This window comes from Pan troglodytes, chromosome 20, assembly GCF_028858775.2.
Source record: "Pan troglodytes isolate AG18354 chromosome 20, NHGRI_mPanTro3-v2.0_pri, whole genome shotgun sequence".
Classification (NCBI taxonomy): Eukaryota; Metazoa; Chordata; class Mammalia; order Primates; family Hominidae; genus Pan; species Pan troglodytes.
This window is the reverse complement of record NC_072418.2, coordinates 52,165,361-52,191,901: the sequence shown is the minus strand read 5'-3', so window position 1 is coordinate 52,191,901 and position 26,541 is coordinate 52,165,361. Positions and strand designations below refer to the sequence as shown.

The window sequence follows — 26,541 nt, the reverse complement described above, 5'->3', positions numbered from 1 at the left end:
GATTAAGACCATCCTGGCTAACACAGTGGAACACCGTCTCTACTAAAAATACAAAATATTAGTTGGGCGTGGTGGTGGACACCTGTAGTCCCAGCTACTTGGGAGGCTGAGGCAGGAGAATGGCATGAACCCGGGAGGTGGAGCTTGCAGTGAGCTGAGATCGCGCCACTGCACTCCAGCCTGGGCGACAGAGCGAGACTCCATGTCAAAAAAAATAAGAAAAAGAAGAAGAAAAGAATAGAAAAGAAGGTCAAAGCAAAGCAAACAAAAACAAAGTGGGGAAAGGCCACACTATTCAACAAATGGTGCTGGGATCATTGGCAGCCACATGTAGAATGAAACTGGATCCTCCTCTCTCACCTTATACAAAAATCAACTAAGATGGATCAAGGACTTAAATCTAAGCCCTGAAACCATAAAAAATCTAAAAGATATCATTGGGGAAACCCTTTTAGACATTGACTTAAGCGAGGATTTCCTGACCAAGAGCCCAAAAGCAAATGCAATAAAAACAAAGATAAATAGCTGGGTCTTAATCAAACTAAAGAGCTTTTGCACGGTAGAAGGAACAGTCAGCAGGGTAAACCGACAACCCACAGAGTGGGAGAAAATCTTCACAATCTACACATCTGACAAAGGACTAATATCAATATCCAGAAACTACAACAAACTCAAATTAGCAAGAACAAAAACAATCCCATCAAAAAGTGGGCTAAGGACACGAATAGACAATTCTCAGAAGAAGATATGCAAATGGCCAAGAAACATATGAAAAAATGCTCAACATCACTAATGGTCAGGGAAATGCAAATCAAAACCACCATGAGATACCACCTTAATCCTGCAAGAAAGGTCATAATCAAAAAGTCAAGACATAATAGATGTTGCCATGGATGCGGTGTGACACTTCTGCACTGCTGGTGGGAATGTAAACTAGTACAGCCACTATGGAAAACAGTGTGGAGATTCCTTAAAGGACTAAAAGTAGAGCTACCATTTGATCCAGCAAAACCACTCCTGGATGCCGGTCGCGGTGGCTCACGCCTGTGATCCCAGCACTTTGGGAGTCTGAGGTGGGAGGATCACGAGGTCAAGAGATCAAGACCATCCTGGCCAACACGGTGAAACCCCGTCTCTACTAAAAATACAAAAATTAGCTAGGCGTGGTGGCGTGCACCTGTAATCCCAGCTACTCAGGAGGCTGAGGCAGGAGAATTGCATGAACCCGGAAGGCGGAGGTTGCAGTGAGCCGAGATCACATCACTGCACTCCAGCCTGGTGACAAAGCGAGACTTCATAAAAAACAAAAAAACAGAAAAAACAAAAAAAACACAAAAAGCAACACCCACTCCTGGGTATGTACCCAGAAGAAAAGAAGTTGTATGAAAAAGATACTTGCACACACGTTTATAGCAGCACAATTTGCAATTGCAAAAATGTGGAACCAACACAAATGCCCACCATCAATCAACAAGTGGATAAGGAAACTGTGGTATATATATATATACACACACACACACATATATATATATATACACACATATATATACACATATACATACACGTATATATATACACACACATATATATACGTATATACACATATATACATGTATATATACACACACATATATACACGTGTATATATACATATATACATATATGTATATATACACGTGTATATATACATATATACATATATGTATATATACACGTGTATATATACATATACACATATATACATATATGTATATATACACGTGTATATATACATATACACATATATGTATATATACATATATACACGTGTATATGCATATATATGTGTATATACATATATACACATATATATGCATATATATGTGTATATATATATACACGATGGAATACTACCTAGCCATAAAAATGAATGAATTAATGGCATTTGCAGCAACCTAGATGGGATTAGAGACTATTGTTCTAAGTGAAGTAACTCAGGAATGGAAAACCAAATATTATATGTTCTTACTCAAAGTGGGAGCTAAGCTATGAAGATGCAAAGGTATAAGAATGACACAATGGACTTTTGGGACTCAGGGTGGGAAGGGTGGGAAAGGGGTGAGGAATAAAAGACTACAAATTGGGCTCAGTGTATACTGCTCATGAGATAATCACACCAAAATCTCACAAATCACCACTAAAGACCTTACTCATGTAACCAAACACCACCTATTTCCCAATAACCAATGGAAATCAAATTAAAATAAATATATATATATAAGGTCCAAGATTTATTACTTACAGATCCTGGGTAGGGTGAGTGCAATGAGTGAGGACACTGCTCCATCCCTGGGTCCTGCAAGGCAGGGAAGAAGAAGAGTCAGAGAGAGAGAGAATGCATCACAGCTAGCGGAATAGGTGTACAGAGGAAAAGGGTGTGAATCACTTTAAATTCACAGGCAAATGTCTGAATGGTCCATTTAAAGGAAGCAGCAGGAAAGTGGAGAGCCTAGTCTGCTGGGTGACAAAGATGCCTCTAGGTGCTCATCTCTGACCACCAGCTTGGACCACTCAGGAGAGGTGTTCTCATGGCTAGGCAGCAACCTTTGGTGTGGCATTCCTGTTACAATGGTATACTCCTACTTTTGCAAAAGTATCTGTGTAAAGTGTCTAGGAGGATATAGAACCAAACTTTAACATCAGTTGCATGAGAATTGCAATGATGAATGACATTTATGTTGTTTGAGATGGAGTTCTTGCCCTGTTGTCCAGGCTGGAGTGCGGTGGTACAATTATAGCTCACTGCAGCCTCCAACTCCGGGGTTCAAGCGATCGTCCTGCCTGAGCCCCTCCAGTAACTGGAACCTCAGGCACACATCACCATACCTGGCTAATTTTTTGTATTTTATTTTTTGTAGAGATGGGATTTTTCCCACGCTGCCCAGGCTGGTCTCAAACTCCTGGGCTCAAGCAATCCTCCTGCCTCAGCCTCCCAAAGTACTGAGATTACAGGTATGAGCCACTGCACCTGACCCATTTATGTTGTTTTTTTTTTTTGTATTTTCAGCACAGTATCAATTCTATAGAGAACATATGATACCATTACTGCAGCCAAAAAAAAAAATCATTTCCATTTTTAAGAAGCACCAGATGTACTATTAAACACTGTAGCAAAATATAACTAAGTGCGGATGGAGTCGTAAACAAAAGAGGAACAGGCAAAAATGTTTCACACGGAAGCGGAATGAGCTGAATGATGAGTATGTGGGGTTTCGTTATATGATTTTCTCTACTTTTCTGTAGGTTATAACTGTTTCCATAATAAAATGTTTTGTTGTTGTTGTTTGGGGGTATTTTTTTGTTTTGTTTTGTTTTGAGACGAAGTCTTGTGCTGTCGTCCAGGCTGGAGTGCAGTGACACAGATCCCGACTCACTGCAACCTCCGCCTCCCGGATTCAAGCAATTCTCCTGCCTCAGTCTCCCAAGTAGCTGGGATTACAGGCACCTGCCACCACGCCTGGCTGATTTTTGTATTTTTTAGTAGAGATGTGGTTTCTCCATGCTGCCCAGGCTGGTCTTGAACTCCCTACCCTCAAGTGATCCACCTGCCTCAGCCTCCCAAAGTGCTGGGATTACAGGCGTGAGCCATCACGCCTGGCCTCATCATAAAATGTTATGTGCAGAATTTTTTAATTAAGTTGAAATGCCTCTTGGCCCACCTCCTCTCCCCACAGTCTCTCACACTCAGCATCTGCCTCCCAGACCCCATTCTCCCAGATTCTGTACCTCTCAGGAGTGGAGCCACTGTCTGCCCAGTCACCAGGCCACACCCCAGGCACCTTCCTCTCTCCTTTCCTCCCCTTCACCTCCCCACAGCCCATCAGCCCCCAGCCCCATCCCTGCTGCCCCCTGACTCTCTCTGCCCAATTCCACCTTCTTCGTCTCCACACCCGGACCCCAGCTTATTCATACCTCACCCTCTCCTGCCTAGACCATCAACCCAGCCTCCCTCCTGGCCTCCCAGCCTTCACTTGTTCCCTCCAGCCCACTCCCCAAATGGCCCCAGAGAGGAGCTTGCTGCTTCTTTGCTCATAGGACTCCCACAGCTCCCCAGTGTACCAGGAAAAACCCCCAGCTTCTCTACTTTGATGACCTCATCAAGTCTGTCCAGCTTCATCCTGCATTACTTGCCAATCACTCTCTGCACCGAAGCCACAGGGACTTACGAGCCAGGCTCCACCTGCAGCTCCCTGCCTCGGTCCTCCACACACGCAGTTCCCTCTGCCTGGGATAATCTTCCCACCTTTCTCCATCTGCTCAATTCCCAACTCATCCTTAGCGGTAGATAAAAAGTAAAAGTCATCCCTTCTAGGGTCTGCCAGAAGGCAGTTAACCTCTTCCTTCCCAGAGCTGCCTTTTTTTTTTTTTGGACAGAATCTCACTCTGTCGCCCAGGCTGGAGTGCAGTGGCACAATCTCGGCTCACCGCAACCTCTGCCTCCCAGGTTCAAGCGATTCTCCTGCCTCAGCCTCCTGAATAGCTGGGATTACAAGTGCCCACCAATATGCCTGGCTAAGTTTTGTATTTTTGGTAGAGACAGGGTTTCACCATGTTGGGCAGGCTGGTCTCAAACTCCTGACCTCAAGTGATCCACCTAACTTGGCCTCCCAAAGTGCTGGGATTACAGGTATGAGTCACTGCACCTGGCCCCAAACAGCTTTTCATTCATTCATTCATTGATCTAATTTTTAAGTTTTTTTTTTTTTTTTCTTTTAGAGACGGTCTAATTCTGTTGCGTAGCCTGAAGTACAGTGGTGCAATGATGTCTCACTGCAGCCTCCAACACCTGGGCTCAAACGATTCTCCCACCTCAGCCTCCCGAGTAGCTGGGATGACAGGGGTACACCACCATGCACAGCTATTTTGTTATTTTTTATTTTGTAGAGTCAGCATCTCCTATGTTGCCCAGGCAGGTCTTAAACTCCTGGGGTCAAGCAATCCTCCCTCCTTGGCCTCCCAAAGTGCTGGGACTACAGGCGTGAACCACCATGCTCGGCCTAAAAATATTTATGGAGTTCATATTCTGTGTCAAGAACTCTCATCTGTTCTAGGTGTCAGGGATACAACCAGAAACGGGACAGATAAAAATCCTGGCTCTGTCGAACTTGCCTTTTTAGATGTGTGTGTCGGGGACTGGGAACAGAAAGCAATGGAGGCCAGGCGTGGTGGATCACGCTTGTAATCCCAGCACTTTGGGAGGCCGAGGCAGGCAGATCACCTGAGATCAGGAGTTTGAGACCAGCCTGGCCAACATGGCGAAATCTCTTTTCTACTAAAAATACAAAAATTAGCCGGGCATGGTGGCACGTGCCTGTAATCCCAGCTACTCGGGAGACTGAGGCAGGAGAATCACTTGAATCCATGAGGTGGAGGTTGCAGTGAGGTGAGATTGTACCATTGCACTTCAGCCTGGGCAACAAAAGTGGAATCTCCAAGAAAAAGAAAGAAAGAGAGAAAGAGAGAAGGAAGGAAGGAAAGAAAGGAGGGAAGGAAAGAAAGAAAAAGAAAAAGAAAGAGAAAGAAAAGAAAGAAAGAAGGAAAGAAAGAAAGAGGGAGACGCTGAAGGAGAAGGGGCAGAGGCCTGATTCCTGGATCCCTAACCTCTCCCCTTTCTCCTTTGCCAATAGCTTTGTTCTCACCCCAGTTCCTCCCGCTGTCAAAGGCAGAAAGGCCACACCAAAGCAGCCTCAGTGACGTTCAGCAACCCCGTGGTGAGTGAGTCCCAGGGAGTCTTCCCTCCCACAGACGGCCCAGACACTTTCCAGCCTCTTCTTCCCTCTTAACCTGCCCACAGCCCACCGTTCCTAGCCTCAGGTCCTTCCAGCGATGGGCTCAGCCCAATGCCCCGAGCCATCCAAGTCCAGGTACATTGGTGTAGAAGAAGCAGAGGAGGTAGGGTTGTGCAGAGAAGCAGGAGGAAGGGAAACATTAATAAGAACTTCTGAATACCCAAATAGGGCTCTTGAGCAAAGAAAGGACTATTTGCTGCTATTCCACTTTGAAAACAATACCCAATCTCTTAAAATTGTTCATTGTAAACAAAATTTTCAGGGCCAGGTGTCGTGGCTCACATCTGTAATCCCAGCTCTTTGGGAGGCCAAGGTGGGAGGATTGCTTGAGCCCAGGAATTGGAGACCAGCCTGGGTAACATAGCAAGATCCTCCGTCTCTGGAAAAAAAATAATTAAAAATTAACCCTGTGTGGTGGCATGTGCCTGTGGTCCCAGCTACTTGGGAGGCTGAGGTGGGAGTGTCGCCTGAGCCTGGGAGGTCAAGGCTGCAGTGAGCTATGATCACACCACTGCACTCCAGCCTGGGCGACAGAGCAAGATTGTAAGACTAAAAAAAAATGTCCTAAGGCCCTAAGTTCAACGAATATATTATCATCTTTATAATAATAATAAGGGCCAGCCAGGCGCGGTTGCTCACACCTGTAATCCCAGCACTTTGGGACGCCAAGGTTGGTGGACCACTTGAGGTCAGGAGTTTAAGACCAGCCTGGCCAACATGGTGAAACCCCATCTCTACCAAAAAATACAAAAATTAGCCAGGCGTGGTGGTCGATGCCTTTAATCCCAGCTACTCGGGAGGCTGAGGTGGGAGAATCACTTGAACCCAGGAGGCAGGGGTTGCAGTGAGCCGAGATTGCACCACTGCACTCCAACCTGGGCGACAGAGTGAGACTCCATCTCGAATGAATGAATGAATGAATGAATGAATGAATGAATGCCTTTTAATGATCAGAGGGTGGGGGAATCCCCTGTTTCCCCTTTTTCTGTTTCTTTCTCTGTTCTCTCCTCCCTGATCAAGGCTCTGTGGTCCCCCGGGGACAGCACCCATCCCCATTGCTTTCTTTCCCCCTGCATCCTCCTGCCCACTTCGCCCTAGATGCAGGTTCAATTGCAGGAAGTGTGAGGCAAGTGGGGTAGCTGAGGCCCCAGCTTTCTGGCTGGAGGACCAACAAAGGGGAGAGAAACCAGAAAGTACCGCGGAGAGGGAGGAGATTGGGAAAGTGACCTAATGAAGTTGCTTTTATGAATTTCTCTGTTTGCCCCTAAGATGCATGTGGATCTGAGCCTAAACAACATTCCAAAGATGTTGAAGACACAATGAAGGGATTCAACACCATCTGGGTTCCAGTCTGGCCAGTGGGTGGTCCATGGGGAAGACAGATTAGAAAGTCATTGTAACGACTTTGAAGTCAGAACTCACCTGAAACCACAACCCACAGCAGGCTGCTCAGAAGCCCTGAGCTGAACCAAACTAGGTCAGTGACCTGTCAAAACAAAAGTATCGCCGGGTGTGGTGGCTCACGCCTGTAATCACGGCACTTTGGGAGGCCGAGGCAGGAGGACCACTTGCAGTCAGGCGTTCAAGACCAGCCTGGCCAATATGGTGAAACCCCATCTATACCAAAAAATACAAAAATTAGCCAGGCATGGTGGCACGTGCCTGTAATCCCAGATACTTGGGAGGCTGAGGTGAGAGGATCGCTTGAGCCTGGGAGGTGGAGGCTGCAGTGAGCCGAGGTCATGCCACTGCACTCCAGCCTGAGCAACAGAGCGAGACCCTGTCTCAACAAAACTAAAACAGGCCAGGCGTGGTGGCTTATGCGTGTAATCCCAGTACTTTGGGAGGCCAAGGCAGGTGGATCACCTGAGGTCAGAAGTTCAAGACCAGCTTGAGCAATATGATGAAACCCCATCTCTAATAAAAATACAAAAATTAGCCGGGCTGTGGTGGCACATGCCTGTAATCTTAGCTACTCAAGAGGCTGAGGTGGGAGAATCTCTTGAACCTGGGAGACGGAGGTTGCAGTGGGCCAAGATCACGCCACTGCACTCCAGCCTGGGAGACAGGGGGAGACCTTGTGTCAAAAACGAAACAAAACAAACCCCCCGCACAAAAAGTATCCACAATCTACATAGAATTTAAACAAGACCCAGCACCTTATCACATAATATTTAAGATGTCCAGAATACAACCCAAAATTGCTCAGCATACAAAGAATCAAAATTGCAACTCACCAAGAGAAAAAGACAAGCAGTAGACGCAGAGATGACATAAGTGCTGGAATTGAGTGCAAAGAGGTTAGGGCTGTGAGTAAAGCATTTAAAGCAGCAGAAAGCAACATGCCTCACTGACAACACCACAGGGGCCTGGGGAATACGTTTTGCAGGCTTCCTAGCCTGGCCATCGATAGAAAAGAGAAGAAAGAAGAATATGGAACTGAGAGGCAACAGTGTCCAACACAGGCCAACATTTTGGCTACTCAGTATCTGTTCACACCAATCTACCCTTATTTAAACTTTTATACAACAAGAAAACATCATTGTGCTTCCATCTAATAGAATGCAAGTATCCCTTGTACAAATGGAGGTGTGAGCAACCTCTTCCCAAAAAAGCACTTAACGGCGGCATCTGGCTGGGCGCGGTAGTGCATGCCTGTAATCCCAGCACTTTTGAGAGGCCAAGGCAGGAGGATCACCTGAGGTCAGGAGTTCGAGACCAGCCTGGGCAATATGGTGAAACCCTGTCTGTACTAAAAATACAAAAATTAGGTGGGCATGTAATCCCAGCTGCTAGGGAGGCTGAGGCAGGAGAATCACCTGAACCCAGGAGGTGGAGGTTGCAGTGAGCCAAGAACAAGCCACTACCCTCCAGCTTGGGTGACAGAGCAAGACTCTGTCTCAATAAATAAATGAATCTATCTATCTATCTATCTATCTATCTATCTATCTATCTATCTATGTATCTATGTATCTGTGTATCTATCTGTGTATCCATCTATATCTAATGTATCTATATCTAATATATCTATCTATATCTAATGTATCTATCTACCTAATGTATCTATCTACCTAATGTATCTATCCATGTAATGTATCTTGGCAGAAGACATGAAACTCCTGGGTCAGAGACAAAGGACCATATTCCTCCCAGTACAGCCAGCAGCATAAACACAGCATGTTTTCATTGGTTCTCCTTTCTCTCCAAACTCTGTAAGGGCAATGCCAGGGCCCAGGTGGATGCCTGCACGTACAGAGGGTTGTATTACAGGAGAGGAGCACTGAGCTTAGGGAACCCCCTCTTCTTTATAGCAATCAACAAGCAAGCCTCTCTTTGTGAGAAGGGAGGGGTTGCCTCATTGCTCAAGTTTGCCAGCTGCGTAAACAACCCTGAAGAAACAGTGACCAGGGCCTTGCAGCCATGCACACCCCACACAACATGCAGGAAACACAAGACAACTGTGGAGGACAGTCTCCCAACACAGCAATACCCACCCCCAGACCCGCATCATCTTAGCTTCTGGCAAGTTTTCAAATGACTCTGACACCCATTAGCCACTCTGATTCATCTGACTAACAGGCTGGAATAAAATCACTTCAGGCCAGGCATGGTGGCTCAAGCCTGTAATCCCAACACTTTGGGAGGCTGAAATCACTTGAGGTCAGGAGTTTGAAACTAGCCTGGACAACATGGGGCAACCCTGTCTCTACTAAAAATACAAAAAAACAGCCAGGCGTCATGGTAGGTGCCTGTAATCCCAGCTACTTGGGAGGCTGAGGCAGAAGAATCGCTTAAACCTGGGAGGCAGAGGTTGCAATGAGCCAAGATCCTGCCATTGCACTCCAGCCTGGGCCACAGAGACTCCGTCTCAAAAAAAAAAAAAAATCACTTCTATTTGTCTCATTCGGCCTTTAATTAAGGCTACTTTTGATGGGACTCCCAACAGCAAGATCAGGCCAACCTTGAGTATTGACCTCAACTCTCAACTATGTCCCCCAGGGTCCTAGACTCAGCCAACTGTGAATAAGTCTCAAGGTGGCTCATGCCTGTAATCCTTGCAGTTTGGGAGGCTGAGACCGGCAGATCATTTAATCTTAGGAGTTCAAGATCAGCCTGGGCAATGTGGTGAAGGCCCATCTCTACAAAAAATACAAAAACAATATTAGCCAGAAGTGGTGGCACACCTGTAATCCTAGCTACTTGGGAGGCCGAGGCAGGAGGATCCCCTGAACCCAGAAGGTTGAGGTTGCAGTGAGCCAAGATCACGCCACTGTACTCCAGCCTAGGTGACAGAGCAAGACCCTGTCTCTAACACAATAAAATTAAAATTAAAAAATTTTAAAAGTCCAGGTGTGGTGGCTCACGTCTGTAATCCCAGTACTTTGGGAGGCCGAGGAGGGCAGATCACCTCAGGTCAGGAGTTCAAGACCAGCCTGATCAACATGGAGAAACCACGTCTCTACTAAAAATACAAAATTAGCCGGGCATGGTGCCACATGCCTGTAATCGCAGCTACTTGGGAGGCTGAGGCAGAAGAATTGCTTGAACTCGGGAGGCAGAGGTTGCAGCGAGCTGAGATCATGCCATTACACTCTAGCCTGGGCAACAAGAGTGAAACTCCATCTCAAAAAAAAAAAAAAAAAAAAGTAAAAACTGGTCCCAGAGGACCAGTACATCTTATTTTGGACAACCAGGATATAGTCTAAGGCGACTCTATTGTCCATTATAAGCAGAGCAGAGAACTTTAGGCTGATCTGCTAAAATACCAAAAAAAGAAATTTAAAAATAAAAAAACTGATCTGATCTTTGATGTCTTTACAAACAATTACAGGGTGACAACAGATGAGCCTAAAAGCAACCCCCATCCACAATGGGCATGCCACAGCTTACCTCCCCAACCTGAGAAGAGACAGTCATTGGATTTTGTTGTTAAGCTTGACTGGAATTACCGTTACAGTGTCTCAGTTAAGCCACATGAGTAATATCAGCAGGTTGTTTCAACTAACACGGGAGTGAGCCAACTTTTTCTGGAAAGAACCAGGTAATAGTATTTTGGGTTTTGTAGGGCATTTGTTTTCTGTGGCACAGTCATCTTTTTCTTTTTTCTTTTTGAAACAAGATCTTGCTCTGTCACTGAGGCTGGAGAGCTGTGGTACAATAATAGCTCACTGCAGCTTCGACTTCCCAGGCTCAAGCGATCCTCCCACCTCAGCCTCCCGAGTAGCTGGGACTACAGGCGTGCACCAGCACACCCAGCTAATTTTTAATTTTTTGTAGAGACAGGCTTTCACCACATAGCCCAGGCTAGTCTTGAACTCCTGGGCTCAAGTGATCCTTCTGCTTCAGCCTCCCCAAGTGCTAGGATTACAGAGGTGAGCCACCACACCTGGCTTTTTTTTTTTTTTTTTTTTTTAAACAATTCTTGGCTGGGCGGTGGCTCACGCCTGTAATTCCAGCACTTTGGGAGGCTGAGGCAGGTGGATCACTTGAGGTCAGGAGTTCAAGACCAGGACGGCCAACATGGAGAAACCACGTCTCTACTAAAAATACAAAAATTAGCCGGGCGTGGTGGCGGGTGCCTTTAATCCCAGCTACTCGGGGAGCTGAGGCAAGAGAATGGCGTGAACCCAGGAGGCAGAGCTTGCAGTGAGCCAAGATCATACCACTGCTCTCCAGCCTGGGCAACAAAGCGAGATTCCATCTCAAAAACACCACCACCAACAACACCACATTCTTTAAAATATATGAAAACCTTTGTTAGCTTATAGACCACACAGAAACAGGTCACAGGCCAGATGTATCCCACAGGCTATAGTGTGCCAACTCCTGATCTAGCACCGTGTCGGTCCAACAAGGGGATTCTGGTGCCTAAACCAGCATTAGTTTGAATCCCCTACTTGGCCCCCTCAGGACTAAACTGCCATCTGGAGGGCATGACCACCAGGCTGTCCAGCGGAAAGAAAGATGCATCATTCCCAACAATGGTCAGCGGGCAGAATTGTACTTTTTTTTTTTTTCTTTTTTTTGAGACGGAGTATTGCTCTGTCACCCAGGCTGGAGTGCAGTGGTGCGATCTCGGCTCACTGCAAGCTCCGCCTCCCGGGTTCACGCCATTCTCCTGCCTCAGCCTCCCGAGTAGCTGGGACTACAGGTGCCCGCCACCATGCCTGGCTAATTTTTTGTATTTTTAGTAGAGACAGGGTTTCACCATGTTAGCCAGGATGCTCTCCATCTCCTGACCTCGGGTCTCTGTAACTCCTCCAACACTTCTGTCTCAGGGACTATCCAAGATGCAGCCAAGAAGAGATGAAGCCTCTTCTGGGACTGCCACATTCAGTGACCAAACGGCCTGAGTAAAGTGTGTGCGGCCGGGTGTGGTGGCTCATGCCTGTGATCCCCGCACTTTGGGAGGCCAAGATGGGTGGATCAGTTGAGGTCAGCGGTTCGAGACCAGCCTGGCCAACATGATGAAACCCATCTCTACTAAAAATACAAAAATCAGCTAGGCATGGTGGTGCCTATAATCCCAGCTACTTGGGAGGCTGAGGCAGGAGAATCGCTTGAACCCAGGAGGCAGAGGTTACAGTGAGCCGAGATGGCACCACTGCACTCCAGCCTGAGCAACAGAGCATCTGTCTCAAAAAATAAATAAATAAAGTGTGTGGATCAGGAAGAGGTGGGAAGGGGAAACCAGAAACCTTTTTGAGCTGATTCTTGAGGAAGATGATCCAACAATCAATAATACCAGACACCCGCAGATAGTGAGGAAGTTACAAAGTCCCATTGAATACCTTAAATGTCAACCAAACTGCAATCAATGTCTTCCGGAGTTGGTGTTGGGGTTAGGTGGTTGCTGCCCCCTAGTGGACATCTTTAGGTTTAACATAGTGGAATGCGCCCAGCCGTTTAAGGGAACCCTTTTGAATTGAGGGCCCCATTGAGCCAGAGGAATTGCCTCAGGCAGGGGAGTGGAAGAGAGTTTTCTCCAAATGGGGTAGCTGCTGCCGGGTGCGGCGGCTCACACTTGTAATTCCAGCACTTTGGGGCCGTGGCAGGAGGATTGCTTGAGCCCAGGAGTTCAAGACCAGCATGGGCAACACAGCGAGACTATGTCTCTGGGAAAAAAAAAAAATTAAAAAATTAACCGGGTATGCTGGCGCATGCCTATAGTCCCAGCTACTCAGGAGGTTGAGGTGGGAGGATCGCTTGAGCCCAGGAGTTCCAGGCTGCAGTGAGCCACGATCATGCCACTGCACTCCAGCCTGGGCAACACAGCAAGACCGTCTCGAAACAGAAAACAGAAGAAACAGGGGTAGCTGTGACTTTTGTATGTAAAACTCAGACCTGAGGACCAGACCAGCTGTGCTCTTAGACGTACCCTTTACCTTTGGCCATTTCCGGTATTGCTAGTGAAGCTGCAGTTAACCTACCTGAGAACGAGGGTGTGAGGCTGGGGAGTCAAAGGCCACCACAAGCCAGGCGTTTGCTTTCAAGGAGAGCTTAATAGTGATTCATAGCGGCCTTCTTTTCTTTTTTTATTATTTATTAGAAGAGAGACAGGGCCGGGCACGGTGGCTCACGCCTGTAATCCCAGCACTTTGTGAGGCAGAGGTGGGTAGATCCCAAGGTCAAGAGATCGAGACCATCCTGACCAACATGGTGAAACCCGGTCTCTACTAACAATACAAAAGTTAGCTGGGCATGGTGGCAGGTGCCTGTAATCCCAGCTACTGGGGAGGCTGAGGCAGGAGAATCGCTTGAACCCCAGAGGTGGAGGTTGCAGTGAACTGAGATCATACCACTGCACTCCAGCCTGGTCACAGAGCAAGACTCTGTCTCAAAATAAATAAATAAAATTTTAATTTAAAAAAAAGAGATGGGTTTTCACTATGTCGCCCAGGCTGGTCTTGAACTCCTGGACTCAAGCGATCCACCCACCTCTTGGTGTGAGCCACCGCACCCAGCCCAGCTGCCCTTTCTTTTTAAAAGGAGTGTACTTGGTGGCCGTGTCAGGCAGGTGGCACTGTGGCACTGGGAAACGGCTTCCCGGAGCACTCTAGCAGCCATTTAGTCATTACAGTTGTGTTTCCTTTTCTACTGGGATCCCACATTGTTTCTGGTAGAGGTGAAGAGGGCAGCATATGCCACAGCCTCCGACTGGTAGAATCCTCTGATAACAAGGCATGTGTAGTTCGAGCATGTAAAGCATCAGTACCAACTATACCCGCTTAGTCGTGGAAACCACACAGCGGGATATTGAATTGGCTCTAGGTGCCACACCCAATGAGATCTCTTCAGCTTCCCTTCCCACTGGGAGCCTGATTCGTTGAATTCAGGTACTTGGACCAAGAAGTCTGTGGGTCAGGGACTGCAGCCTCAGCCCTGGAGCAGCTTGGGGCTGGGGGGCATCCCAGGGGGACAGCAAAGGCAGGGGAAAAAAACTCACTGTTGGTCGGGCGCGGTGGCTCACACCTGTAGTTCCAGCACTTTGGGAGGCCGAGGCGGGTGGATCACTTGAGGTCAGGAGTCCAAGACCAGACTGACCAACATGGAGAAACTCCGTCTCTACCAAAAATACAAAATTAGCCAGGCGTGGTGGTGCACACCTGTAGTCCCAGCTACTCAGGAGGCTGAGGCAGGAGAATTGCTTGAACCTGGGAGGCGGAGCTTGCAGTGAGCAGAGATCGCGTCATTGCACTCCAGTCTGGGCAACAAGAGTGAAACTCCATCTCAAAAAAAAAAAAAAAAGGCCAGGCATGGTGGCTCACGCTTGTAATCCCAGCACTTTGGGAGGCAGAGGCGGGTGGATCATGAGATCAGGAGATCGAGACCATCCTGGCTAACACGGTGAAACCTCGTCTCTATAAAAAATACAAAAAATTAGCCAGGCATGGTGGCGGGCACCTGTAGTCCCAGTTACTGGGGAGGCTGAGGCAGGAGAATGGCATGAACCCAGGAGGCAGAGCTTGCCGTGAGCCAAGATCATGCCACTGCACTCCAGCTTGGGCGACACAGCAAGACTCCATCTCAAAAAACAAACAACAAAAAAACTTCATTACTGACCTCTCTATCGGCTCACTTGGCTCCTCCCTCCAGGATCAGTGCCAGAGCTGCAACCCAGGTACCTCCCAGGACCCAGCAAGTTCTTGGGAACAGAGGCCCCTCTCTTTCTGCTCTTCCACAGATGGCCAGGCTCAGCCCTCCCAGTCCTCAGCATCTTTGACCAGCCCTGCACCCAGCTGTGGACTGGATCCAAATTGGACCGTGGTGGGGCCAGAAACACTCGCAGGGTGGGATCTTCACTAATGTTTTCAGCCCACTGAAGGCTCAATATCAAATAGCAAGGCAGGGCATAGTGGCTCATGCCTGTAATCTCAGGGCTTTCGGAGGCCAAGGTGATTGCATCACTTGTGCTCAGGAGCTCACGACCAGCCTGGGAAACATAGCGAGACCTCATCTCTACAAAAAAATTTTAAATTAGCTGGGTGTAGTGGTGCATACGTGTGGTCCCAGCTACTCGGGAGGCTGAGTGGGGAGGACCCCTTGGCCCTGGGAGTTTGAGGCTACAGTGAGCCATGTTTGCGCCACTGTACTTCAGCCTGGGTGACAGAGCAAGACCCTGTCTCAAAACAAAGAAACAAATAACAAGGTCCTTGTTGCTGATACCACTTCAGTTTCAGAGACCCTTTGACCCAGCGGCCACAGCCATGCTGCCTCTTGGTTGGGTCCCTGGGGCTTGTTGCCTCATTTTCATGATCCCATTTCTTCCTCCACCTGCCTGGAGAAGGGTAAGAACCCAGGTGCAGCCAGGCACCATTTGCCCACTGTTTTGCCCACTGATTTTGATCCTATCTGTAGCCACTGAGCCTCATTAACAAGTAGGACAGGCCGGGCGCGGTGGCTCATGCTTGCAATCCCAGCACTTTGGGAGGCCGAAGCAGGTGGATCACCTGAGGTCGGGAGTTCGAGACCAGCCTGACCAACATGGAGAAACCCCGTCTCTACTAAAAATACAAAATTAGCCGGGCGTGGTGGCGCATGCCTGTAATCCCAGCTACTCGGGAGGCTGAGGCAGGAGAATCGCTTGAACCCAGGAGGCGGAGGTTGCAGTGAGCCGAGGTTGCACCACTGCACTCCAGCCTGGGCAACAACAGTGAAACTCCATCTAAAAAAAAAAAAAAAAAATACAAGTAGGACAGTGAAGACCTCTATTCCTGGCCATCCTCCTCTACTTGGATGAGAGAATTCCCTACTGGATCCCAGGGATTCTTCTCATATTTTTGAACCAGGCCCATGGAGGCCCTGTCCTTCCAATTCCAGAAAGCCACGCCTTTGTCAACATCCCATCCTTTTCAACACTACCAGGTCCGGACTTTCATTTTGTCCTACTTACAAGCCAGCCTGGGCTGGGTGCAGTGGCTCATGCCTGTAATCCCAGCACCTTGGGAGGCTGAAGCAGGAGGATCCCTTGAGCCTAGGAGATCGAGACCACTCTGGGCAATGTAGCCAGACCCTGTCTCTACAAAATGTAAAAAATTAGTTGGGCATAGTGGCACGCACCTGTAGTCCCAGCTACTCGGGAGGCTGAGGTGGGAGGATCACTTGAGCCCAGGTTGGAGTGCACCTTGCACTCCAGCCTGGGTAACAGAGTGAGACCCTGTCCCTAATTCAATGAATCAATCAATAAAATAAAAAATAAAAATAAAAATAAAACAAGCTAGCCCATTACTGTTTCACAAATGTTGCCAGAAGACACAAGACTCCTGGGCCAGAGACAAGGGACTTTATTACTCACCAGCCAGCAGGGAGCATGAGCATCAGTGCCTTCGTATTCATTCTCCTGGACTCCAAGGTCCCACAAGGGCTGGTGCAGACGTCTGTAATCCCGTGGGTTCTGAAGAAGATAAAGAGCTCCTGGGTGGAGCTTGATTTTAAAAAGCTCTTGCTAAAGAGGCTCCCACTCAAATGCGGCCATCTGTCTGGTCACTTGCTGCAGCCGCATTAGTGAAATTTCCACACGTGAGATGTGGCCTCTTCAAGATCCCAAAAGGCTTATCAGTTGCGACACCTTTGTAGTTGGAGGTGGCAGGGCCAACAGTTTGTCTTTTTTAAGCTATGAAATGTCCCTTTAAGCTGCGGCCCAGCTAGTCCTCATGATGATGATTGGGATAACAGGGTCTTTGTTCTTGCAGTCACAGCTAACTAAGGGCAGGTGGGCTTTGTCCTCATTCAACACCCACCTGCCCTTAGTTAGCTTCGACTGGACGGCAGCTGATACAACACAACAGTGCAAGCCATTACCCAAAAGCCGTTTCTTCCAAAGAACGCATAAGGCTGGGCGCAGTGGCTCACACCTGTAATCCCAGCACTTTGGGAGGCCAAGGCAGGAGAATCGCTTGAACCCAGGAGTTCCAGACCAGCTTGAACAACATAATGAAACCCATCTCTATTAAAAAAAATAATAATAAAAACTTAGCTGGGTATAGTGGCGTGCATCTGTAATCCCAGCTACTCAGGAGGCTGAGGCAGGAGGATCACTTGTGCTCAGGAGTTTGAGACCAGCCTGGGCAACATAGTAAGATCCCGTCTCTACTAAAATTTTTTTATAAATTATGTGGGCACGGTGGCATACAACTGTAGTCCCAGCTACTCAGGAGACTGAGGTGGGAGAATCTCCTGAGCCCAGGAGTTCAAGGATGCAGTGAGCTACGATCATGCCACTGCATTCCAGCCCTGTCTCAAAAAAAAAAAAAAAAAAAGAATGTGAGAATGGTCAAAACACATGAAAAGACGCTCAGCATCACTAGTCCTTAGGGAAATGCAAACCAAAACCACAATGGGACACCACTCCACAGCCACTAGGATGGCTACGATCAAGAAAATAAACTGGGCTGGGCGCAGTGGTTCACGCCTGTAATCCCAGCACTTTGGGAGGTCAAGGCAGGTGGATCACCTGAGGTCAGGAGTTGGAGACCACCATGGCCAACATGGTGAAACCCCATCTCTACTAAAAATACAAAAATTAGCCGGGCATGGTGGCAGGCACCTATAATTCCAGCTACTCAGGAGCCTGAGGCAGGAGAATCGCTTGAATCCGGGAGGCAGAGGTTGCGGTGAGCCAAGATTGTGCCACTGCACTCCAGCCCGGACAACAAGAGCTAAACTCCATCTCAAAAGAAAAAGAAAAAGAAAAGAAAACAAACTGCGAATAAAAAGTGTTTGGCATGGATGTGAAGAAATCGGAACCCCCGTACATTGCTGGTGAGAATGTACAATGGTCCAGCCACTGTGTAAAACAGTTTGGCAGTTCCTCAAAAAATTAAGCACAGAATTAGCATATATATGACCCAGTCATTCCACCCCTAGGTACCTACCCAAAAGAACTGAAGACAGGTCTTCAAACAAAAACTTGTACACATTACCTGATCCTTTTTTTGGGGGGGTGGGGCGGGGAGACAGAGTCTTGCTCTGTCACCTAGGCTGGAGTGCAATGGTGCAATCATAGTTCACTGTAGCCTCAAACTCGCAGGCTCAAATGATCCTCCCACCTCAGCCTCCCGTGTAGCTGGGATTACAGGTGCACACACCACCCCACCTAGCTAATTTTTAAAAATTTTTTGTAGGCATAAAGTCCCACTATGTTGCCCAAGCCTGGTCTCAAACTCCTGGCCTCAAGTGATCCTCCCACCTCAGCCTCCCAAAGTGCTGGGATTACAGGTGTGAGCCACCGTGCCCAGCCAATACTTTGTGCTAAAAACAAACAAACAAACAAACACAACTTGCTGGGCATGGTGGCTCACGCCTGTAATCCTAGCACTTTGGGAGGCCGAGGTGAGTTGATCATTTGGGGTCAGGAGTTCGAGACCAGCTTGACCAACATGGTGAAACCCCATCTCTACTAAAAATACAACAAATTAGCTGGGTGTGGTGGTGCACACCTGTAATATTGGCTACTCAGGATGCTGAGGCAGGAGAATTGCTTGAATCTGGGAGGTGAAGGTTGCAGTGAGCCGAGATCACGCCACTAACTCCAGCCTGGGTGACAGAGCGAGACTCTGTCTCAAAAAAAACACAAAAAATCATAAGCACTGATAATAGCAGGTCCTGGTAAGGATCAGGGCCACTAGAACGCTCTCATGCATTGCTGGTGGAAATTCAAAATTCAAACGGTGCAACTACTTAGGAAAAGATTTTGGCAATTTCTTATAAAGTCATACATACACTTCCTATACCATCCAGCCATCCCAATCCTAGATATTCAAGAGAAGCAAAAATGTGTGTCCAATGCCCACAGTTTTTCCAAACTTAATCTGGGTTTGTGTATCAGCCCCTTGGCTTGCCTACGTCTTTGTTCTAAAAAGGCAAATCCGGCTGGGTGCAGTGGCTTACACCTGTAATCCCAGCACTCTGTGAGGCCAAGGCAGGTGGATCATGAGGTCAGGAGATCGAGACCATCCTGGCTAACATGGTGAAACCCCGTCTCTACTAAAAATACAAACAAACAAACAAACAAACAAAAATTAGCCAGGAGTAGTGGCGCGTGCCTATAGTCCCAGCTACTTGGGGGGCTGAGGCAGGAGAATCGCTTGAACCCGGGAGGTGGAATTTGCTGTGAGCCGAGACTGCACCACTGCACTCCAGCCTGGGTGACAAAGTGAGACTCCATCTCAAAAAAATAAAATAAAAATAAAAAATAAATAAAAAGGCAAATCCATCCCAGTTTTGGCCGCAGCCCATTTGCTTGGTTGCAGCTTTGAGCCAACCTTACAGCTCCGTTCCCTCTAGTTACACTCGTCGTCCTTTTGATATTACCAGTTCCTTGGCCTCCGTCTTTTTCTTTTCTGAAACAGGGTCTCCCTCTGTCACCCAGGCTGGAGTACAGTGGCGTGATGATGGCTCACCATAGCCTCGACCTCCCAAGCTCAAGTGATCTTCCCACCTCAGCCTCCTGAGTAGCTGGGACCACAGGCGCCCACCACCACACTCGGTTAATTTTGTAATTTGCGTTTGCACTCTTTAGCCCTCATCCCAGCCTCCTGCCTCCTTTCCTCTGAAAACCTGCAGCCCCGCTACCTAGAGATTTCTTTTTGTATACAATGAACCATGTTTTTCAAATGACCTGCTTGTCTGGGGGCCTCTGGTGTCTTACACATTCTGTTTACAGTCATCTTTCTTTACCTGCACCTGAGACCTGGAACAGACAGCATCTTAGGGGGCCTCACCAGGTCCCGGGTGAGGGGACACCACAGCCATCCCACCCCCTCAGCAGCCTCTCTAGAGGACACTGCACTAGCTGACCATGCCTCTGCTGCCCACCCTGGCTTCTTGGACATCCAGTTTACTCACTGGCCTTACATGTGACCTGCCACCACCATTAGGAGGGAATGTCTTCCACCTCCATAGTGGGCCAAACTCCATGTTGCTTGCAAACACAACACCAGGCTGGGTGTGGTGGCTCACAGGCTCACATCTGTAATCCTAGCACTTTCGGAGCCTGAGGCAGGCGGATCACTTGAGGCCAGGAGTTCGAGACAAGCCTGGCCAACGTGGTGAAACCCTGTGTCTACTAAAAATACAAAAATTAGCCAGGCGTGATGGCAGGCGCCTGTAGTCCCAGCTACTCGGGAGACTGAGGCTGGAGAATGGCTTGAACTGGGGAGGCAGAGGTTGCAGTGAGCCAAGATCGTGCCACTGCACCCCAGCCTGGGTGATAGACCAAGACTCAGTCTCAGAAAAAAAAAAATACATCTATATGTATATACATACATACATATATGTATATACATACGTATGTATGTATGTATATACATATATGTATATACACACATATATGTATATACACACATATATGTATATACACACATACGTATATGTATATACACACATACGTATATGTATATACACACATACGTATATGTATATACACACATACGTATATGTATATACACACATACGAATATATATGTATATACACACATACGAATATATATGTATATATACACACATACGAATATATATGTATATATACATACATACGAATATATATGTATATATACATATATATATGTATATACCTATATACACACACACACACACACATATATATGTACAAAAATTAGCCAGGCATGGTGGTGGGCACTTGTAATCCCAGCTACTCAGGAGGCTGAGGCAGGAGAATCGCTTGAACTGGGGAGGTGGAGGTTGCAGTGAGCCAAGATCGCGCCACTGCACTCCAGCCTGGGCAACAGAACAAGACTTCGTCTAAAAACAAACAAACAAAAAGAACATGGCACCAGGACAGATGGATAATTTTCCTTTGTGGTCACCAACTGTCACACACACCACTAGGCCTGTGCGATAGAGATGGGAATAGAGTCACTGAGGGAAGATGCACAGGTAGAGGAGGGAGCGTCCCTCCAGCCCGTGACTCCAGCTAGACATGAACGGTCTGCCTGCACCGTGGCCAGCAGCAACCCAGTAAAGAAGGACTGTGTTTTTGTATTTATAGAATCGGGGAAGAGGAGAAACATCTATGTGGCAATGACAGCTTCCTGGTCAGGAAAAATGTTCTGGCTAGAAAAGGGCAGCCTCTGGGGCTCAGCAGCTGGTATCATTCTGTTCTTCTGTATCCGTGGCGTCAGTGCAGGCTTGCTGAGCCAATCCTGCTATGTTATCAAAGAGAGGATCAGATGAACCTCAGGGCTCTTGAGATTGGTTGCTCAGGGTTGCTGCCCAGCTCAGAAGTGGGCATTGCTGAGCTGGGGCTCAGATTTCTGGGAAGAGAGACTGCCAGGCTGGTGCTGGTTCCTCTGAGGGCTGCAATGCGGCTGACTCTGAGAATCCTAGTATATCATGCTGAGCCATCTAAAAACCAGCCCAAAGTTGTGTCCTCCCCAGTTCAATTAATCACGAGGAGCTGCCTGGCGCGGTGGCTCACACCTGTAATCCCAGCACTTTGGGAAGCCGAGGAGGGCAGATCACCTGAGGTCCGGAGTTTGAGACCAGCCTGGCCAACATGGGGAAACCCCATCTCTACTAAAAGTACAAAAATTAGCTGGGCATGATGGTGCACACCTGTAGTCCCAGCTACTCGGGAGGCTGAGGCAGGAGAATCACTTGAACCTGGGAGGCAGAGGTGGTGAGCCAGGATCGCACCACTGCACTCCAGCCTGAGCAACAGAGCAAGACTCCATCTCAAAAAAAAAGAAAGAAAGAAAAGAAAAAGAATCATGAGGAGCTGTCCATGAAGCCATGGGTATAAATGGAGAGAAGACAAAACAGTGGGTATAGATGGCAGAACGGTCTGTGCTGTCCACTCAAGCAATTTGCTTGTGTCATTGCTTATGCCAACACCTTAGTTCTTTTTTTTTTTTTTTTAAGATGGAGTTTCGCTCTTGTTGCCCAGGCTGGAGTGCAATGGTGCAATCTCAGCTCACCGCAACCTCTGCCTCCCTGGCTCAAGCAATTCTCCTGCCTCAGCCTCCGGAGTAGCTGAGATTACAGGCATGCGCCACCATGCCTGTCTAATTTTGTATTTTTAGTAGAGATGGGGGTTTCTCCATGTTGGCCAGGCTGGTCTCGAACTCCTGACCTCAGGTGATCCACCTGTCTCGGCCTCCCAAAGTGCTGGGATTACAGGAGTGAGCCATGGCGCCCGGCCAACACTTTATTTCTTATTTCCACCTGATGCACTGCCATTGCCTGTGCTCAATCTTCTGGATTTGTGGGTCGGATTACACCGAGTTCCTGATGGTCAGCTCAGGTTTTATCATTGCTCGGTGCTCCATGGCCAGGTATCCATCTCTAACCGAGACAAGGAATTGTTTCTTCACAGAGATGAGTTGTGTGCAGAAGATGACATGGCTTTGTGCCAAAACCCTACGAGTTTATGCTGGAAAATGCTCCTATTGGCACTTTCTGGAGGTCATACAGCATCTCGATTTGCCACATTCTTTTCTGAGTATCATGTGAGCTGCTGAGTCACAAGACTGAGCTTAAGCTCAGCATCGGCCGGATGCAGAGCCTTCTCAAGCACTTGGACCACACTCCGAGTTGGCATTTTTGTAGGTTACTCACTAAATGGGTTGGAAAATACCTCAAATGTGGTGTATTTTTCTCTTTTCTTTTTTTTTTTATTTTAAAACTTTATTAGCCTGGCCAACATGGTGAAACCCTGTCTCTACTAAAAATACAAAAATTAGTCAGACGTGGTGGCACACACCTGTTATCCCAGCTACTCAGGAGGCCGAGGCAGGAGGATCACTTGAGCCAGGCCGCAGTGAGCTGTGATCACACCACTGCACTAGAACTTGGGCAAGAGAGTGAGACTGCATCTCAAAAATGAATAAATAGGCCGGGCCAGTGTCTGCTAATCCCTAAAAGGTCTGAGTATTTTCCTTTCCCCAATACACAGTTACTGCACAAATGGAGACAAGTCCTATTTGAATGGAAGACGCAAAATATAAGCTTGCAGCAGTTATTTTAGGGTAATTCCTCAAGAGTACCAGCCTCCTCTTCAATTAAGGAATTTTTGGTCTCCAAATCGCTTTACATGTGGAATTCGTGCAAATTCTCCATCTTGATGACTCACGTCAGATTTCTACACACACGACCTGGAGTTTTCCTGTTATATAGATACTTCAACAGAGATGAATTAATACACAGGTCTCAGATAAATTAAACAGGTCTCAGGAAACCGTGAAAGGAATGAGAAGAAACAGCGCAGAAATAGTAACCGCACCGTATAAAAATAGTAACTGCAGGCTACACCTGTCACTCCAGGACTGAGAATACAGCTATCAGAACCTAAAATGTTGAGGCAGCAGCCCTGCAGAACTGAAACCCAGACTAGAGCCAGGGGCTACCGGGGTGGCGCTGGTGTGACAGAAGGCTGACAATGATGCTGGTTATGGCATCCGGCATGGTGGCTCATGCCTGTAATCACAGCACTTTGGGAGGCAGAGGTTGGAGGATCCCTTGATCCCATGAGTTTGAGACCCACCTGGGCAACATGGCGAGACCCCCATCTCTACGAAACAATTTGAAAACAAAAAATTAGCTGGGTGTGGTGGCGTGCACCTGTGGTCCCAGCTATTCTGGAGGCTGAGGCGGGAGTATGGCTTGAGCCTGGGAGGTCAAGGCTACAGTGAGCCTCGACCACTGCACTCCAGCCTGGGTGACAGAAATAGAAAAAGAAACAGGTTAGGGAGGTGCCAAAAAAATAAAACTTGAAACCTGGAAGAGGGCCGGGCGTGGTGGCTCACACCTGTAATCCCAGCACTTTGAGAGGCCAAGGTGGCTGGATCACCTGAAGTCAGGAGTTCGAGACCAGTCTGACCAACATGGTGAAATCCTGTCTCCACTAAAAATACAAAAATTAGCTGGGCGTGGTGGCGGATGCCTGTAATCCCAGCTACTCAGGAGGCTGAGGCAGGAGAATTGCTTGAACCCAGGAGGCGGAGGTTGCAGTGAGCTGAGATCGCGCCATTGCACTCCAGCCTGGGCGACAGAGCAAGACTCCGTCTTAACAACAACAACAACAACAAACAAACAAACAAACAAACAAAAAACCTGGAAGCAACTGCTGCTGTCAGAGGGAGCGTTGTTCTGGGGCGACGCTTGCTCGGAAGCCTGAAGCAAATAGGTGGAGCAAATCCCTGCTTCCTCCTCCAATCGCCGGTCTCCGTCTAGCGCCCTCTTTAGGCCGGGGCTTATAGCAACCCAGCTGGGAAAGCAAAAACGTGGCTTGCAGAGGCTCCGCCCCAACATCACAGAGCGGAGGCAAGGGTGGATTTGCAGCTGAGAGACAAAAGCTCAAACTTGCACATGGACTGAGTGAGTTCCTGTGACTTCACGGCAGTTGACATTTCCAAATATAAAATCGTGCATTACAGATGCTCTCTGGATTGCCCAGATTTCTGTTCCAACTCAGCCACTTTCCATTTTTATTTTTTATTATTCTTTTGAAACAGAGTCTTGCTCTGTCACCCAGGCTGGAGTGCAGTGGCACAATTTCGGTTCACTGCAACCTCCGCCTCCTGGGTTCAAGTGATTCTCCTGCCTCAGCCTCCCGAGTAGCTGGGACTACAGGTGTCCGCTACCACACCCGGCTAATTTTTGTATTTTTAGTAGTGATGGGGTTTTGCTATATTGGCCAGGCTGGTCTCAAACTCCTGGCCTCAAGTGATCCACTTGCTTGGCTTCCCAAAGTGCTGTTTTACAGGCATGAGCCACCATGCCCAACCCCCAACTCAGCCACTTTCTATGTGTGACTTTATTTGAGCTACTTTTCTGTGTCTCACTTTTCTCATCTGCAAAATGGAGACAATAATAGAACCTACCTTGTATGGTTATCATAGGGTTCACTGATGTAGTGCACGTGAAGCACTTAAAACAATGCTGGACACACATATATAGAAAGTACTGGAGGCCGGGTATGGTGGCTCACGCCTGTAATCCCAGCACTCTGAGAGGCCGAGGTGAGTGGATCACTTGACCCCAGGAGTTTGCGACCAGCCAGGGCAATATGGTGAGACCCCATCTCTACCAAAAATCCAAAAAATTAGCCGGGCATGGTGGTGTGAGCCTGTAGAACCAGCTACTCAGGAGGCTGAGTGGGAGAATTGCTTGAGCCCAGGAGGTGGAGGTTGCAGTGAGCTGTAATTGAGTCACTGCATTTCTGCCTGGGTGACAGAGTGAGACCTTATTGAAAGAAAAGAAGAAAAAGTGGCCGGGTGTGGTGGCTCACACCTGTAATTCCAGCACTTTGGAAGGCCGAGGCAGGCCGATCACCTGAGATGAGGAGTTTGAGACCAGCCTGGCCAACATGGTGAAACCCCGTCTCTACCAAAAATACAAAAATTAGCCGGGCATGGTGGCGGGCACCTGTAATCCTAGCTACTCCAGAGGCTGAGGTAGGAGAACTGCTTGAACCCAGGAGGCGGAGGTTGCAGTGACCTGAGATGGTGCCACTGCACTCCAGCCTGGGTGACAGAGAGAGACTCTGTCTCAAAAAAAAAAAAAAAAAAAAAGAAGAAAAGAAAGGAAGGAAGGAAGAAGGGAGGGAAGGAGGGAGGAAGGGAGGAAAGGAGGGAAGGAGGAAGGAAGGAAGGAAGGAAGTAGGTTACATTACAGTGATTATTACTACTTGGGTTGGTGAGAACTAACTCAGCATCTTCCAGAGAAGTCGCAGTTGCCACACAACACTTGGCAATGTTTCAACGCTACTCTGCACCCACGGTGACAGATACTTGGATCTCCTCCAATTTGGAGGAAGGATGTTTGGTTTTGATTTTTGGATGTGTTGGTTGTTGGTGGCTTTCTTGCTATTTAACTAATAATTGCTGTCAGTTCAACCTTGTCATTACCAGTTTAGCTTGTTATGGGTTATTTAGTTAAGCTGCATGTATAATCACGCATATTTGCCTCAACCCTGTGTGTGCCTGGCCTGCAATTTCCCACTAATTAGACTTTTTAAAGACACGTATGCATTTATCTACTCAAATTTGCATCATCCGTTTCCCTATTGCCAAAGCAGATGTACACAACACCCACCCACCTCCATTCCAGGAAATAATTTGCTTATTATCACTGAGTTATTTTTCCACTGGAAAGCTGAAACTGGGTGGGAGGGGGTACAGATGGGGTCTTGTCCTACTGAAGCGAGAGCCGTCAGAACAGTGCAGACAGAAGTGCTGGGTCTCAGGCAAGAACA

At 47.8% G+C, this 26,541-nt stretch overlaps 1 long non-coding RNA gene across 2 annotated transcripts in view; it reads right to left on the bottom strand.

The window, feature by feature from the left end:
- The window catches only part of LOC107969786 (uncharacterized), a 54,886-nt gene extending 34,237 nt beyond the window's left edge, over positions 1–20,649 (bottom strand). For both annotated transcript variants that reach the window (XR_010153595.1, XR_008541166.2), the window contains exons 1-2: positions 12,620–20,649; positions 2,282–2,335 (exon numbers count right to left, since the gene is read on the bottom strand). This is a non-coding gene — a long non-coding RNA (uncharacterized LOC107969786). The remainder of the gene's footprint in view (positions 1–2,281; positions 2,336–12,619) is intronic.
- Between the last annotated feature and the right edge of the window lie 5,892 nt (positions 20,650–26,541).